The sequence below is a fragment of the Plectropomus leopardus genome, chromosome 19, assembly GCF_026936395.1.
Source record: "Plectropomus leopardus strain MGB_pleo_1.0 chromosome 19, ASM2693639v1, whole genome shotgun sequence".
In the NCBI taxonomy this organism is placed as follows: Eukaryota; Metazoa; Chordata; class Actinopteri; order Perciformes; family Serranidae; genus Plectropomus; species Plectropomus leopardus.
The window spans coordinates 11,815,652-11,831,091 of record NC_142194.1 but is presented as its reverse complement, the minus strand read 5'-3'; the positions used below and the strand labels follow the sequence as shown (position 1 = coordinate 11,831,091).

Genomic DNA, 15,440 nt, shown 5'->3' with positions numbered 1-15,440 from the left:
TCCGGCGCTGACATTTAAGTAAGATGCTCTCCTTTTTTTTATCGTAAAGGATGGGTTCCAGCTCCTCAACTGGGAAATGTCACATGTTTTTTAAGGTCAGAGTGAATCTCTTCAGTTATTTTTCATCAAAGGAGCTTAGCTTAGTGATTCCCTCTTGTGATAATTTACTTCTGCAACAGATATCAACATACACGATCTAAGATAGCATAGTTCTGCGGTGTAATTCTAAAGTAGTAATACAACCTTGGATACTCATGCGCCTTTAAATATCATCAGGCTTCCCAGGACTGCAGTTTCTCAGTCAACCCTAACTCCCTAACCCCTAACCTTAATCTGATAAAGTATATAACATGCTATAGTTTGTATATCTTCAAGACCTCACGAAAGATGCAGCAAAATCACTTAAACTCCATTATTTCATCAAACCAAGTGTACTTATTTGTTATGGTGCACATTTTATTCATTGTTCCAAATTAAATAATCTTTTTTTTGGCTCTGGGAAATGGCAAGTTAATTTAAAATGGGGTGATCAAAGTGCACAAGAGATACAATTTGCTGAAGTTTGTAAATTTTAAAGACCTCACAAAGAATCTAAAAATCTCTGACCTCGTGCTGGCAGCCGCAGCGCAGCGCAGATTCTGTTTATTCCTAAAATGCTTTGTCTGAACATTATGTAACAAGAGCAAACATAAATGTAACCAAACCTTTTTGAACTTTTGATGCTATGAACTATTCCCAGGATCAGTCATTGACGCATTAGAAAATCGGGGGTTAATGATGGAAAAGGTGCAACAACTTGTGAAGCCCCATGGAGGGCAGCAGCACTACCTGCTCGCAGATCCACACATGCAAACGCACACAGTCGAACAGACACCCTCATAACAGCATCAAACAGCGTCCCTTATCCACCAGTCTGTTTGGCAGGGGTTGCCGGGCAACAGGCTGCGTAAACACGGCACCTGACATGTCGAAAAGAGAGAGCAACCAGGCGCTCAGGCACTTGTCTGCACAGCTCTGTCAACTCCACTAAAAACATGCACTTATCACGCTGGAAATAAAAGCACACTCCTGCATGTGTACACACAATAGTTGAATCCTCTTAAAAATGAATTTCTGAGTTACCATTCTCAATTTTTAGGCAATTTTTTGGGTCTCATTGGAGGTGTTTTCTATTAATAAGCATTTAAGTCAGCATAGAGTGAGCAAAAGAACAGTGTCACATAATAAACGGGTTTTTAAATACAGATTCCATTTGTCAAAAATAAACACGGGGAACATTTTTACTGCTGCAAAAGAACACTTGTTAAATAATACAGATGATGACTGCCAAGAAAATCCCTTATTCTGTTTTTTTTTTTAAATACATATATAATAAAGTGCAGTTTAAATATAATAGGCTTTATCCACACCGGTGCTTTCAGCGAGTGGTTCAGGGCTGTTTTTTCTTAACTGTTTTTATCAGGTCAAATGCTTTTAACATCAAGGTCAAGGGCAGCTATATTATCGTGTAAACAGTTCAGGATGGAACGGCAAAATGAAGCTGTATCCCCCACATCGTTGTGTTTTTTGAGAGAAAAAAAGAACAAAATAAGGTTAAGAAATGGTCTGTAGCAATTTTGAAAATGCACTAAAAAAACAATGGGATAAAGAAAACAAATACTGAATGCTTTTGTGCAGTAGTGTCATATTACAGTATCATGTAAATATTTTGGCATTTTTTATGCTGAATGAACATGAGCGGATGAAAGGAAAAGGAGATTTCTTCAACATCACGCACACGCTGGTAAAAGATACTGTTGTGTATAACAGGCCTCTGTTTATTCGTGAATTCAAAGGGGCAACAAGGGAAATAAATATCCAGACAGTTCAGTGTTTGCAGTGCAACGTGTCGAGCAGAGGTGCAATAGTTGAGATGTTGGAGTCTCAGTCCTTATTTGTGTTATGAAGGAGTTCAAATGGAGTTTAGGAGTCTCACGGCCTAAGGGAGGAAGTTCAGCAGCAGCACATAGTTTTGTATCACGTTACAGATGGCAGCAGGGTGAACGGGCTGCAGGCTGGGTGCTGTCCTTAAACCTCATCTTGCTGATTTCACTGACGTTGGGTGTTGAGGCGCTGATGATGTTCTCAGCTGCTCGCAATCCGGGGTCTCCCATGTGCCAAACCAGGTTGTTGACCAGGTTGTGTTGCTGACATTTGTGTAAAGTATTAAATTAGAACAGGATCTACTTTACCACAAGTTATGTGTACAACTTTTATGTGATTGTTGCATCTTCTAAATTATGCTTGTTGAAAAACAAAAATATAGACTACATTTATAGGAGAAAATTGCTGCAAAAGTGATTTTTTTTTTCAACCCCACGCTCCTCTTTTGAATGCCAGTCATTATGGCTGTTATCTGTAACCAGATATCTACATATGAATGCAGGTAAATACATAATAAGACCTTGAGACAGAGTAGATAGCATCTATAATCCGTTCTTTGTGATTTTGTACGTGAGACTTTTTATCTAAATGGTTGACTGTAAAATCCGCATCAGGTCATCTGTAACATTTATTCCCATGAATCCTTCGCTTTTCACCTGTTTCACCTCAGCTCCTCTGATGTTGCTGTGGTATATGTTTTCTCACAATATGTTACCTAAAGTCTACTTTTTTTTATTTTACTGATTTTTGTGTCACTGTGGGCAATTCAAGGAGAGGCCTGCACATTGATCTGTTTCCTACAAAAGACATGAGTTCAGAAACAAGATGGATTTCATATATCTGTTATTTGATGTGACTCCCCCTCTTTAAGAGGATATAGATTTTCTGCCACTGATTCGAGGAGTTAGGTCGGGCGGAGGATCCCCTGCCTCTAAAGGTTGCACCCAGTGGATTTTCTCTGCTCGGTGGGATCACAGACTAAAAGGTTGCACTGTACTGTATAAACTTTAAGCTGACATTTATCTTTGTGGTAGCCCTGAAATCCTGTTTTCCAACACTAAAACATTGTGCTAATGATTTGTTCCGTCTTAGGTGAGTGAGTACTGCAGCAGGAAAATCTTTGAAATATTCAGCAGGATTTGTCTTCTATGTTTTCCATTTCAGCCTGATCAAATTGGATGTGAGTCCCCCCCATCCCATTTCCACAATATATTCTGCAGCCACAATGTGGCCAGCATGCAGCGTTAGCACCATTAGTGTGCTAGACTGTCCACAAATCATCTCCTTAGTCCTTCCATCTAACTCCCTGCATTTGGCCAGCGCTGATAAGGCTCCGCCAAAATGACCAGGGGGTCACAATTTCACCACTGAAGTCAACGGCAGAGATAGACCACTGTGTCCATCAAAGTGTAACTTCAGGCTGTCTGTGCAGTGTTGTCATTTCGCAGGCAGTGGGATGCTTTGAATTAATCTGAAAAACATGGAGTGAGAGATAGCTGCAGCAGTTGTGAGGACTGAAAGTCCTCTTGGCCTCTATTTCTGACACATTGTCAAAACATTCATGAGGTCTAAATGCATTTATAGCATTTCACGTCTCAATAGAGTGACAGCAGTGATTATTCTGTTTTGACAGAGATTACCTGCAGATGAACTCCTGACTAAATGTCATGAATATCTTCATTAAAAATGAGGATAACAGATAATTGGTAGGTGCTATAGGCATTTATGTTTCAAAGTATCCAGCCCAGTTTCCAGGAGAAAATGTTGGCATTGTATCTTTCTGAAAACCATGGGTACAGACATTTCATACATATCATATCAACCATTGTAATAAGCATAACAATATCTATTTTGTGCAATTCAATGTGCTCTTTTCTGTGCAATAGCAAACAGGTAACTTCTTGCAAAGTATTAATTAGCCCTTTAATTATTTTATGCGTGCCTAATATTATATTGGTTGGTGTTGTTTGTATTTTTAATACTTGTACTGTTTTAGAAGTAGCACTTTCAAATGTTGTTGCACTTGTGCAATGACAATAAAAGCTTTCTATTTCTGTTACTAAAGGGACATAGCTTTGATTACATGTATATAAGCTGACTTTGCCATCGGGAGGTGGAGGGTATTGTGGATGGTGTGACACCTAGGTGAGACAGCTGCAGCAGACCACCCTTTGAGAGCAACAAACAACTAAACCCCGCTCATTCTTTGCGTAAAAAACTGCCACGTGTCCAGTGTGCAAGCAGGTGATGTGATTCCCACCCATTCAAACCTTTACCACAGTATAGTTGGTGCCCTCCAGTGGCAGTAGTACTTATTACAGCAGCAGAGGAGGAAGTGGCGTGACGTAGCATAAAAGTGACAAATTGTGCGCAAAGTTGTAAAAATACTGAAAAGGCTGCTATGGTGAGAGCGGACAGGAGGGTCAAACAAACACAGGACATTTACCCAGGAGAGTAGTGTTTGCATCCCAAAGTCAACGTCGACGAATTTTAATAACAGCGTGGCCTTGTATGCTATGTCTAGCATTCTATGTGAGTTATCTATGTGACATAATTGGTTACAAAAGCACTTATTTAATGTGAAAACCATAATGTTTTGCCTAAACCCTACCACAAAGGTCTGTTGCCTTGACCTAGTTTTAGAGTGGAATTATAACCATTTAATGACACTAAAGATGTGTTTAATATTGCAACCATTATTCCCTCAAAGCTGAATGTTTCAGGATAAAAGGTGACCTTTTCCTTACCATAACCAAGAGGGCGTTCTTGAAATATAAAGAAACATGAAGTTTGAACATACATCCACTAAATAATAACATATAACACATTGAGAAAGTCTGTTAGGAAATATTATTAAGGGCTTCGTCATGCCAGCATTTGTAATGGCAGCATTTTGTACGAAAATCAATTAACTCCAATGGAGCACAATCAGCAGATTTCTGCCACTAAAAAGAGTACTTGCCATGATGTAGAATTATTCCTTTAATGAATGAATTACGCTTTAACTAAATAGCTGTATTTTGTCCCAGAATGTACTGCAGTGATTTGCCTTCCCAGAGTGAAACATAATATGTTAATGCTGCAGTATATAATACAGTTTTCAGTTTAAGCACTTAATCATTTCTTCTTAATAAGGGATTATATTTTCTTTGTAACAATTCCACCTAAAACATCATTCTCCAAATCTCGCCATTACTGTAACACTCAAAATTAAATACGGTGTACTAAATGACTTCGTAAATATTCCAACACAACAGCACTTTAAGTTATTGATGAGATGAAAGCAATTTCAAAGAACAAATTATTACATCATTACAGCATCTGGCATGAAAGGATTGCAGTGATTTTGCAGAAGTTGCACCAGTCATAACGGATTAAACTGTATTAGAGCTGTGTGTGTGTGTGTGTGTGTGTGTGTGTGTGTGTGTGTGTGTGTGTGTGTGTGTGTGTGTGTGTGTGTGTGTGTGTGTGTGTATGTTATCATAGAGCTGATCTCCTGTGTGTGGAATTGATTTGTAAATAAATTCTTGACAATTCCTTTCAAACTCAGTGAAATAAATCCCATTCAGATCAACAAGCTGCTGGCACAGCCTTTTGTTTGTCCATGACTAAACAAACAGGGGCTGGAACATTGAATTAGCCTCTGTGTGTATGTGTGTGTGTGTGTTGTGGGTATGTGTTCAACAAAATGCAGCTATTACAGTCATTTGAGGAACTTAGAGGAATTCATCTGGAACGGATCTTTTTTTTTTTTACGGACTGTCCCTCATTAGAAAAAAAAAAGTTAAAAAAAAAAAGACATCTCAATACTTATGCCCAATTTAGAAATCATTTAAAGTGCATGTAATAATAATGAAACTAAGTTCACCAAAATTGTAAAAAAAATAAATAAAAACACAACAACAACAAAAACAGTCCAGCAATGCCAAGGATAGCATATAGTATGATCTCTTTGCCACCACTGCAAGCACTTGACAACACAAGCACCATTCATGCACTGGTGGCTGAGGCTACCTCACAACTTGCCACTTAGTCATTTAGAAAAACATCAGATTAACATTGCACAACAATGTTTTGATTCAGCATGTTTAAGCAATATTACATGAGAGCATCATTGAAGAGCTTAAATGATGTTAAAAGCACACCCTTGAGTGTAATATTGCGATTATAGAACTATTACCAACAAAATAAACATGTGCAGTCAAAATGTATTCATGGTTTGGGTCAACTAGCCCTCAAAATAAAAAAACTTTTTGTGATTGTTATCTCCATTTCCATGTGAATACACAGAGTCTGACTAATTCCTGGAAAGCAATCAGTCAGTAGAATCCTATATGAAATTAAACCCTAGTTTACTACTCCAGCAAGAAGGTCCAGCCTTAGTAACAACATTAGCAACGGACACATTTTCTAGTCCTTGTTGAGTCCGCCAGCCAACTTTCACTAATGCTTTCAAGAGATCTATCCCAAACTAAATAAATACACAAAATATAAATGCAGAAATGCTCAGCTTGCTCAGTCATGTTACGACTAAGATATCTGTTGACAAAAAATCGTTTTCCATAAACAGATTTAGCTTTTACATCAGCAAACTTTACCTGTATTTTTAAGTGAGTAGCTCCGTGTCACAGCACAACTGATGGAGGACACCAAACACTTCCAATAACTCAAGAGCAAGGCGAAGTCCAAAAGTCCGAATTAATAGAATTCTAATAGAATCCTCTATCTAAAAAGATAGAGGTGTCATAATTTCCAAAACTCAAGACATGTTGTTATCTAACGAAATATCCTGCTTCTTGGTGCCATTTAGCCTCCTAAAAAACAACGTGTCACTGCGGTCCAATCACTATCAATGATTGACTGACTATGACTGTGACTATGACTATGAATGACTATCACTAATCACCTATTTTCCCATCATGCCTATATCTGGACTGAAAAGTTCTTAGTTTGCAGTTAAGTTCGGTGTTTTCTGTTCATACATGCAAATGTCACTTTTTTCAGTGTTTATAATCTGTCTGTTCTGAACATGGTGGTTTATGCTGGTTGTTGTTGTCTTGGTGTTAGTTTATGGTTTACACCATTAGTGACTTTGCTGTTATTTTTCATAAAGTCAGGTGTATTCCTGGAAGGTAATGTTTGTTAAATGAGTTAATGGAGTCTGATAATAAATAATTCTGCCCCCTGCTTGAGCCAGCACACTACTAATCTGTTTTAATGGAAATTGGCGATTTAGAGATAGTTAAGTTATTCTGTCAATAATTAGGGAGGCGTGCTGCCGTGCAAGTCTGTGCATGTCGTAAATATTTTGTGAACTAATCAAATTGCTTGGTCGGAATTACTTGTTTTATAATGCAACATGTAAACTGCAATGGCCAGGGATCAATCCAGCAATCTTCCAGTTGGCAGATGACGACCCTTACCTCGTGAGCCACAGTCGCTCTGGTGCAGTCATGCTGATAGTTTTATGTGTCCAGGTTTTGGGATATCTGTCTCTGAGGTCTCTACCTCCAGCACACAAAATGGAGATAAATCAAACTGGTTTTTACATAAAAATGCAACGTGTGTATGAAGAGGGTGAGAGTGCTCAACACACTGCAAATTCTGAGAGCACATGCAAATAAAGACGATATCTTTACCACTTTGATAACGCATAGGCAGCATTTGGGAGAAAAGAAAGCAATGAAAAGAAAAAGTATATAAAGAAATACATTCACTAATTTTACAAAGTCAGAAATCCAGAGACAAATTCTCAGAAACTTGTGTAAATAAAACATTAGTTAGATAAATAAACTTTTTGTTTTATCCTCCCATGCTTTAGTTTTATGCATAAAGTCTGGTTTGTGTTTCATGCTATACATATTATCACAGCGCATTGTAGAGCAAATGTAGAGCCTGTTTTAGCCTGTCTTAGTCTGCCAGAGTAATTAAGAGAGACAATCTGGACCAGGTATGGGACTGCAGTGGATGAGAGATAATTATGAGTGCTGCAAGGAAGATGGAAGCAGAGTTTCCTCCTTTTCCCAATGAAGTTTTTGTTTCATGTTATTTTCCTTTGTTTATTTTCTACACACAAACAGTGGATGGAGTGCTGATGTCAGGCGTGTTGGACCACAGAGAGCTGCGAGCTGACCAAATGATGACTGTCAGATCAAAGCTGGGACAACAAGGCAACAGGTAGGCCCGCATCATTAACCTTTAGTCTGGCAGTCAAAAAGCCTTTTCCCTTAGCAATAGTATCAAGTGCCCAGGGTTGTGTTTGCCGTAACAATATAAAGTTTTTTTCTTTAATTATGTGTTAGTGTGTGTATCTATCTGTCTGCAGTTAATCTCCCAAATTGCTGGACCAACCAGCATAATATTTTGTGCGCACATTTATGAATGCGTGCTGGTTGTGGTGATTTACAACTGAAAAACTGTTTTATTGGCCATTGGTTTTTCAGAAATCAGCTTGGCTTAAAACAGCAAGACTAGGGTCTGATGCAGGCCACATTTTGGCCTTTATCGTGTCTCAGATACTGACATCCTTAGAAATGTTTGGTCTCGTTTAGCATCTGCATATGAATTCCATACCTGATTTGTCACGATCGACTAAGTCAAGGAGGGACAGTGCCACTGCTTGCAGCTGAACTAGGTGGAGATCTACACACTATTGAGTGGACTTTTCTAGCTTTGTACAACTTTCTCATATGATGTGTCCTGCTCTTCTGGTATTTTGACTAAAATCTCTCTTTTTGAAGTGGTAGTAAATTAGGCATAGCTAGAAACACTAAAAACACTTGCAACTATTATCTGGCCAATATGACATAGCCTGCTTAATTGACTCAGCTGATGTCAGTCTCATTCACTCATCAGCTCAAGTCTGTGTAAATATACCCTTCTGTCTGTCTCACGTACCATTTGCCTGATGAAGACCCTGTTGGGTGGAAAATCATTGTATCTGTTGCAGTCTATTAAATATTGAGAGCTGTATTCCAGTGTACAGATATTTATCCTCTTTGTCTTGCAAGTGCTCAGATAGACCCCAGGAGGTGTTCAAACACTTGTTCATCAGGCCACTGGTGACATAAGTGCCCTTTTTTGCAAGAATTTCTTTTATTTTTTTCTTCTTTCTCTAATTTGACATTTTATATCTGATCCCTAGTGCTACTGCATGTAACTTTATTTTTTTTAACAGTTATGAGAGGGTGCCCTTTTTTCACAAATGCACCTGCCCCCGAAATTTCTGCGCACAGCCCTGCATTTCCATATTTCCACAAGTGTATCGTGTGTGTTTTTATGACAGAAAAAAAACAAACCAGTGCCCACAAAACAAAACTCACTGAGCATGAAGACAACATCAGTTAATTAAAGTGATATTTGGAGAAACATTATGATTAAGTGTCTAAATAACAAGTGTGAGCAGCAGAAAGCCACTCATGCTTTAGGTCCAGCAGGACACTTGACACTACACAAGGACATCCTAAGGGCACTGCGACAAGCAAAGCGCGTGCACACACACACCCGCACACACACTGATGCTCCAAACCTTGAGACCTTGGAGAATCTAAACCATCCTCATTTCAGCGTTATGTCGGTGCCAACTGTCAGAGGTGCCTCTTGTTGTTCCATAATGATGATCAAGCGCTTCAATCCGTGAGGCTTTTCTCTTTTTTCCCCTCAGCCGGGAGCCCTGTTTGCCAAATGATAAAAGGCTTTTTATGATCCTACTTTTCTCTTCCTATATGTATTGTTTGACATATGTTGTCCCCTATATTTCACTGACCCCTCCTTGAACTCAACACATCCATTTAATGCGGTGGATAAATGGCGGCGAGCGGGTCTCTGCTCTGGGACCTCTTGGCACTCGGCTCGGTGCTGAAAGAACACTTATCCCCACTCACCCACATCAAATTCATTTTCTGGCATTGACGCGGAGCAGCACCGTGGTCAGATCATTTCGAGTCAAGGTAAACTGCCAATAGTACACGCCATGAAACAAGATGAAACATGAAATATGCTTGGCACACAATGAGCAGTGTGTGTGTGTGTCTCCTTTGCAAATCTTCCCCTCAATTCCTCTCATTTTCTCTCACTCTCAGTCACTTGAGCTTTAGTGGCGCCATAACCCCCCGAAAGGCAATTACCATGACAACAGCAGTCAGGATTTGCACCACAGTAATTAGTGCGGTTAAAAAAAAGAAAAGGAGGGAATTATGCGTTTTTGTCTGAGAGTTGATATGACACACATCAGAGTGTAAGGTGCAGCCCTGGGGAGAAACCTTTGGGGAGAAATGAGGAGGTGAAAAAAAATAAAGGAGCTCCAGTGCCACAAAAAGAGAAAAGCAGAAGGCTAGCAGTATCAGGTCAGTGTATTAAGATCTCCATTAATCACTATGATACAGTGGAACCAATGAATAGAGCAGCCATGTCTCTGTGGAAGTGATGTCATGTCCGTAGTAAAAAATGATGTTGGAAAAAGGGGGCTGCTCCGAGTCTCAGCAGGGCTGCAAAAAAATCATGAAACATCATCTGATGAAGAGACTCTTTCTTCAAGTATGTAAACAGCGGCTGTGGCCCTTGATTTCACAGCAGGGAGAAAGTGGGAGGGCCATTTGTTTTTCTTTTTTTTCCTCAATGTTGTTGAAATTCCCAGCGTAGTGCATCCTGAATCTCATTGCCCTGGATAGCAGCTTGCTGGAGGTGTGTGCAGGCTCACCTCCAGCCTTGCTCAGCCCGCTGTAATAGATGTGTTTGTTGCTAAGTGGCGGTTGTAATGGGATGCTTGTTTGCCTTGCTCGGTGCACTTTCATCCTTCACTGTAGTGCTAATGCCACGCAGCAATTTGTCTCACGGCTGCTGCGCTCTCTGGTATAGCAGAGGAAAACAAAGCTGCTGGGAGTCGGGCGGCATCTAACACTCTTTGTGCACATCTGAATGTATGTTGTACATGTGAGCATTTGTAGTCATTTGCCACCAATGGGGAGGTTGTTTCATGCTGCCTCTGTGCAGTGCCGTATCCAGCACATTCAGCTCCCAGGGCAAGCATCTCCCTGCCACCCCCCAAAAGAGATATATATCTATTATTTTTATTATTATGATTATTCTTATTATATTGTATATTTATTGTATTTATTACAAATAAAGAACAAAGTTTAAAGAGAAACAAACATAAATAAACAATTTAGCCAACCACGGGTGGATTATGAGACAGTTGGGCCGAGTGCACAGGTATGCAAAAGACCCCACCACCTCTCCTACAGACTTTATGGGGGTTTTGCCTTTTTTTGTTGACTTAGTCCCTTTGCATCTCTTTGTAGTTGTTTTGTGTGTCTTTGTAGTCATTTTTTGTCTCTGTGAGGTTATTTTGTGTCTCTTTGAAGTCATTTTGGGGTCTTTTTTGGGCATTGTATGTGTCTGAGAGGTAATTTTGTATTTGTGTGATGTAATTTTTGACTTTTTGACTTCAAATAGGCACTAGGTGTCTGTTTGTGGTTGTTTTTTATCTGTTTGAGATGGATTTTGTAATTTTATGTCTCTTTCCATTGTTTGGGGTCTCTGAGATACTTTTGTGTCCATTTTGGTCATTTTGTGTCTCTTACAAGTTGTTTTGCCCCCATTTGTAGTTATTTTGTGTCTCTTTCTAGTTGGTATGTGGGTACCATAATTTGACTGACATTTTGTAGTTGACCAGGGGGGACCCTGCCACTTTCGGCCCCTGCTCCTGAGGCCTGTCAGCCCATTCAGCAAACAATATGAACAAAGCAAATACACTCCACTTAACTTCACCCACAAATGCTTTATTATTGTGACTGAGATGATCACTCACTGATGAGGTAGGTGTTGCACCATTTGCATTGGATCTTTGTACATCTTTTCTTTACATCAGATTTTTTTCTCAGTGTAAATTATGTTTCATCTCTGGGAGGACAGGAAGATCCGCCACTGCCTTTGTGCACAGAAGGTGCAGGTTGTTCAGATGGAGAAGGGTCCCCTGTGGGCTGCAGTCCAGTACGGAGCAGCCATATACACTGCAGTGCTCCATAAATAGAGGAGAGTGAGAGATGGGCAGAGGTGGAGGGAAGGGTAAAGATAGCACCAGGTCTCATCCCACACACTCAGATTGTCACTGGCCTCAATGAATCATCCAAACGTGGATAATCTCCATCCCCAGCCTCCAAAGAAAAGTCCCTGCTGCTTTCTTACAAACACCCCACGCAGTAATTCCAAGAGGCCCCTTAATGTCGTGCACAGTTATTGCTGTTGTCAATGCATCATTTATATGTCTGAGTATCTCTGGCCTCTACACAGGCTGACCCGGGGTCAGCCCGTGGTGTCATGAAATATTCAGCATCTCGCAAAGCAGAGACGGGCTTCTTTGGTTTTTGGTATGATGAAGTGAAATCCTCTTTGTTGCAGCATCATTAGATGGTCTTTCTGGTTTGTCAGATGCTGCCGCCATACTGGTGCAGTCACTGCAGCAGAGTGTGTGTGTGTGTGCGTGTGTGTGTGTGTGTGTGGTGGAGGCACTCCACATTGCCTGTAAGTGACATTTAATTTAATTAGACATAATCATCAGATGGTGCATTCTTGTGAGTCGCAGCCACGACCTGGATATGTGGGTCTGTGAAGAGAAATCCGGAGCATTATAGAATCTGTAACCTTATTTGTTCAGGACATGTGCTGTTTGCTCCTCACATAATACATGTCCTGATCTCAGAGGGGATGTATTTAGTGTATTTGCACATGATTATTATAAGAACAAAATAAATCATGTTGGAGTTAAAGCAATGTCACAGAAGCAGCACGACAATCAAAACGTTCATTTAGATGTGATTTAAACGCCTCACCTTGTATCATCCAGTTAATTTCTAACCTGTATAATTACTATGGTAGGCTACAGTGGAGTTGGTTTCACCACTATTTATGTGTTTTCTATCTCTTTATTTTACGTGTAATGACTTGAAACATAGCCAGCGACGAGGCTTAAGTGGATTCCATGCTGTGTTTTGATAACTGGGCAGTGCAAGAGTCCTCACAGTGGACCCTGAGGAGGCTCTGATTTCGTGTCATAATGGGACCCAGCTGTCAGAAACAGAAACCAGACTCTTTGTCGACAAATGTATTTTCACCTCGCTTCCACAGTTAGTCACACCAATGAGCGCTAAATGTACAATTTGTCTAATTGGTAAATACGTTGGATAATTGGCTTGAAAGGTTCATTTGAAGTATGTGTCGCCTGGGTGCTACAAGAAAGAATGTTAGTGTGACATTTTCGGGGAAATGCTTCAAACAAATGACCAATTTGCAGCTCTTAATCACCAGTTCATGTAACACAACAGATTTGAATGTTTATATATATCCCACATTTGCAGATTTAACTACCTGGTATTGGGACAAATGTTCTGGTGCAAAAAACCAAGAATACCATAAGAATCCTAACACGCTGCCTTCGTTTTGGTTTTAGCAAGCTACTTTTTGGCACATTGGCATATTAGAGAAGTTTCAGTTCTGTAACCTCACCATTGGATATCACTAAATCCTATACGCAAGACCTATAGGGATGCAGATTATATATTTACAACTGCTGAATTAATTAGAGTTCTTCTGAGTAAAACATGGTGACGAGTTTAGAGGAAACCTATAAAGTAATATTATTAAAATACCTTTGGATTCATTTTATATGATATGAAAGAAGAGTAGTAAGTCAGTACATTCTTGGCCAAGATGACTAAACACATAGTTCACGGTGTGCATTTTTTTAGCCAGCAGCAATTTCATGAAACTGTCTGAGAAAATGATAACAAAAAATAAATCAGACTAAGAACCAGCTTGATTAGTTGAATCTTGACCAAAACAAACATGCAAAATTTGACATGTGACTTTTAACCACCAACAATTTCAGTAAGCGACCAGAACTAAAGCTAAATGTATAGTACTATTCAATATTTAAACTGCAGCAAGCTGCTAACTTTTTTCCTCTTTTGGCATTTGGCACTGGACAGGTAGCATGCAGGGTTCTTTTTAGTGAAAACAGCTGCTTATTGCTTTTGGAAACAAGACTCATACAAGCAGTAAGACTGGACTCAACAATTAATGTGCTGTAAAACCAAAACAAACAAAAATTAATTAGTGCAGCTGTAAGGGCAAACACTGGGGAGAAGTTTACTTCTGGATGCTTCCTTGGCTTATTTACAGGAATCTGTTGCATGGCAGTGAATCTGCACAGCAGCCCTCTCTGCCCGTGCACTCCACAGGGCATTCACATGAGGCCGACTCAATATCTGACGTTCACTTGGCGCCTCATGCAAATGGCGATTTATCTCCAAATGGTGCTGGGGCTAGAGCAGGCGAGGCAAGGTCACAGGCCGCTGTGGTAATTAATTTTGGCAGTGGTGGGTTGTATGCGCACCAAGGTTGAGATGTGCCATCCCTTAGGGCTCACATGTGTGGTCAGATACTCTAAGACTTAAGCTACAGCCTGTGGCCCAGGGCTACAGGAGCAACATGATGCTACAGCTTAGCATTGTAAGAGGAAAGACCACAGACAGGCTCATTTGGCAGCTTCAGTGCAAGTGGTTTGGTTGTACCTCTGCACAAAGCTGAATGGAATAGCAGAAGAGGAATGTATTTCCTTGGGTGACCTCAGTACCAGTAAAAAATGTCGAAGTACAGCTTGACTTGCTGGTTTGCATAATAATATTACAGAGAATTTCTCAAGAGTTGGAGTTCATTTTCTCTCTAAAGTTGTGAATTCATCATCATGAAGTGAGGATGAACTCCTGGATGTGCGCTCAAGGGCACAAGCTGGGATCCAGCGAAAGGAAAGTGTAATCTGCTAGCACCGACACTGAGCGCTGACCCACGACCGAGGGCTGATGGGATACAATTTCAATCGACAGGCTCAGTCATTGGTAGGTATGGACCTGAAGCGGTTCAGGTCATATTTCTCTGGCCTTCATTAATTGGTATTTTGACTACAGTGCTCTCTCTTGTGGTAGACCACCAGTCCACCCACATGAAGTCCTTGAAGTGTGACATTGCAATTACACTCACAGTGACACATGGGAGAAAATCCCAGTCTGCTAATAGAGATCTGGCCGGCCTCTTCCCCTCTGCACTGAAAGGAAAAAGGAATTTTCAATAACATGGCCATTTATAGCTGCTACCACATGGCAGAGTGAAGCAGAAAGCAGAAGGAGAACTACTTTTCACTATTGATGGTTGTATAAATGCTAATGGTTTGGCAATCAATACAGCATTACAGTGCCCCTGGTAAGTAGAATTATGATCCGGACACACTGTATGAATGATCACATGATTGATGTTTTTAAGCACTAAAGCAGCGTATTATGGCTTGACCGTATATTCAGCACAAAGAAAAGGTCAGTGAAATGGAAAGAAAATAATCACACTGGCTCAATAATCATGGTGCAACATCGTATTTGTCAATGGCGATGTTTCTAACTAACAGCATTAGTCATTAATTGGCAAAGTGTCTCATCTGCATCAGATAGAAGCCTCTGTAATGAAAACAA

General features: G+C 40.1%; 1 long non-coding RNA gene across 1 annotated transcript in view; it reads left to right on the top strand.

Moving 5' to 3' along the window:
* LOC148186319 (uncharacterized) overlaps positions 1–15,440 on the top strand; it is a 35,400-nt gene that overhangs the window by 4,035 nt on the left and 15,925 nt on the right. Inside the window, exon 3 of the long non-coding RNA XR_015774983.1 lies at positions 8,004–8,100. This is a non-coding gene — a long non-coding RNA (uncharacterized LOC148186319). The remainder of the gene's footprint in view (positions 1–8,003; positions 8,101–15,440) is intronic.